This window comes from Leptonychotes weddellii, unplaced genomic scaffold, assembly GCF_054177405.1.
Source record: "Leptonychotes weddellii isolate Sample4059 unplaced genomic scaffold, ASM5417740v2 HiC_scaffold_13762, whole genome shotgun sequence".
Lineage (NCBI taxonomy): Eukaryota > Metazoa > Chordata > Mammalia > Carnivora > Phocidae > Leptonychotes > Leptonychotes weddellii.
Window position 1 is genome coordinate 1 of NW_027717647.1, and position 3116 is coordinate 3116.

At 43.9% G+C, this 3116-nt stretch overlaps 1 pseudogene; it reads left to right on the forward strand.

Moving 5' to 3' along the window:
- The first annotated feature begins 1040 nt into the window (after window positions 1-1040).
- On the forward strand, window positions 1041-1197 carry LOC145718308 (U2 spliceosomal RNA; annotated as a pseudogene).
- Window positions 1198-3116: the final 1919 nt, after the last annotated feature.

Below are 3116 nucleotides of genomic sequence, written 5' to 3' on the forward strand. Positions count from 1 at the left end.
TGTAGTTGGCTGCTCCCATGTTGGAGGCGTAGATATTTACAATTGTTAGATCTTCTTGTTGGATAGACCCTTTAAGAATGATATAGTGTCCTTCTGTGTCTCTAACTACAGTCTTTAGCTTAAAATCTAATTTGTCTGATATAAGAATTGCTACCCCAGCTTTCTTTTGAGGTCTGCTGGCATGGAAGATGGATCTCCATCCCTTCACTTTCAGTCTGGATATATCTTTAGGTTCAAAATGAGTCTCTTGTAGACAGCATATGGATGGGTCCTGTCTTTTTATCCAGTCTGCACCCCTGTGCCATTTTATGGGAGCCTTTAGGCCATTCACATTGAGAGTGATTATTGAAAGATTTGAATTTATTGTCATCATGTTGCCTGTGATGCCCTTGTTTCTGTAGATTGTCTCTGTAAATTTATGTTCTGTATGACTCTTGAGGTCTTTCTCCTTTTATTGAACACTGCTTAATATTTCTTGCAGGGCCGGCTTAGTGGTCACATATTCTTTCAGTTTCTGCTGGTCTTGGAAGCTCTGCATCTCTCCATCCATTCTAAATGACAGCCTTGCCGGATAAAGTATTCTTGGCTGCATGTTCTTCTCATTTAGTACCTGGAATATGTCTTGCCAGCCCTTTCTGGCTTGCCAGGTCTCTGTGGATAGGTCTGATGTTATTTTGATGTTCCTCCCTCCGTACATAAGTAATCTCTTCCCCCTAACTGCCCTTAGGATGGTTTCCTTGATTCTAAGATTTGCAAGTTTTACTATTACATGCTGGGGCATTGGCCTGTTTTCCTTGATCTTGGGAGGGGTCTTCTTTGCTTCTAAGACACCAATGTTTGTTTCATTCCCCAGATTAGGGAAGTTCTCAGCTATGATTTGCTCAAATATATCTTCTAGTCCTCTCTCTGTCTCCACCCCCTAAGGATCCCAGTAATTCTGACATTGGAACATTTCATGGTGTCACTTATTTCTCTGATTCTGTTTTCATGGATTTTGAGTTGTTTCTCCCTGGCCTCCTCTTTATCCTTCTTTTCTATCAATCGCTTCTCAGCCTTTTGGCTAAGATCAAGTGTAGTATCCTTTTCTATCAATTGGTCTTCTAGATCACTAATTCGTTCTTCTGACTCACTTACCCTAGTTGTTAGATTATCTAGATTAGATTAGATTGGATCTCATTGATAGCATTTTTAAATTCTGCCAGTTCAGCTTTCATTTCTGCCCTTAGACACTATGTTGCCATTAACCGATTTATCCATTCTAGCTATTGTCTTCACAACTGCTATCCTGAATTCCATTTCTGACATTTTGGTTATATCTGTATCCATCTGTAAATCTGTGGCAGAAGTCACAGTCTCTGAGTCTTTCCTATTTGGGGGGGTTCCTCCTCCTAGTCATTCTGTTGAGGGGTGGTTGAGGGAATGTACAGAGTCCATCTTATTGACCACAACCCAAGCAAGATGCACCTGTTTTCTAGGGACCTTAGGGTTGTTGGCCTCTTGTTCTCCCAGCCTGTCTTCTGGGGAAGGGGCCTGTCGCGCTGTTACTCAGGCAACCCTGTTTGGGTGGAGTTGCCCTGCCTTCTGTGTGTGTGTGTGTGGGGGGGATTGGCTCAGTGAAAACCGGTTTTGGGGGGGCTTTTGTTCTCTGGCGGCTTTCCCTGGTGGCTTTCCATGTCTCTTCTGAGAGTCAGAGCAGAAGAGATCATTTCCAGTCCTCTGCCTCAGAACAGAGAGATTGCAGTCTGTTCTTTAGTGAGCTTTCCAGGCCACACTATCTCTGTTTCTGTCTGTGCTGCTATAAACTGCAGCATCCTGGGTTGTGTGCCTCTCAGCAGGACTCCCAGTCCTCGCCTCCAGATTGGGGCTCGGGGGCACATCTCTGCCCATTGTGCTTCTAAAACTGCCAGCCGCCCCCCAGTGTGCACGCGGGGCCCCGCTGCTCCCGTTTCAGTCTGGGGGCTGCCCTAAAGTCCTTTCCCTGCCGCTATTGGTCTGCGAGTCTGTGCCCCGTCCACAGCGTAGGAGGCTTTTGGGAACTGGGGGTGCAGGATCCCCATGGCTCCCTCCCTGCTTCATACCTTGAAACCAACCGCCTGTGATACTCTGTAGAGATCCAGATATATCTTCTTACATCTCAGGCTGATTTTGTGGGTGTTCAGAGTGGTCTGGTAGACACCCAGCTCAAATCCGGGGACTGGTTGGAGTAGGTCCCTTACTCCTCCACCATCTTTTCCTCCCCCTTACTGGTATTTTTAAAGAACAGGCTTTTGGAGTTGTTGAGCACTTCTGTTTATTGTTAGTTTAAAAGATCTAGAAGTTGATCTGTATAAAAGTAATGTATATTTACATAAAGCCATCATTGCCCAGGCCAAGAAACAGAATGCTGCCAGCACCCAGTGATGTGCTGTGAGCCTCTTCCCAATTATATTGCATCCTCACACCCAAAGGTAATTACCATCCTGCTGTTGCTATCAAGCACTTTAAGGCTTTTCTTTATAGTTTTATCATATTAAAAAATCATTCCTAATCATATTTTATTTAGTTGTGCCTATTTCTGTGTGTCATTGTAATTATACTTCATGCATCTTTAAATGTGAGTCTGCTTTTGCTCAATATTTTTAAGAATGATTCATGTTTTTGCACAGAGGTGTATTTGTTTTTGCTCTGCAATAAGAGTCAGGCATATTCTGTGAAAGTCTCTCACTTATGCTCCTATGTTTTTGTAGTACAATCCTTTAAAAACATGGAAAGCATTCTTAGCTTGCAAGCTGGATAGAAGTTGTAGTTTCTGGGGCGCCTGGGTGGCTCAGTCATTAAGCGTCTGCCTTCAGCTCAGGTTATGATCCCAGGGTCCTGGGATTGAGCCCCGCATCAGGCTCCCTGCTCGGCGGGAAGCCTGCTTCTCCCTCTCCCAATCCCCCTGCTTGTGTTCCCTCTCTCACTGTGTCTCTCTCTGTCAAAAAAAAAAAAAAAAAAAAGTTGTAGTTTCTACATAGCATTCCATGGTTTGAGTATTTGGCAGGTTTTCCTATTAATTAAACATATTGTTTGCAGTTTGGATTGTTAGGAATAATGCTGCTGTGAAAATTCTTGTCTGTTTTCTGGTTCAAATGTGC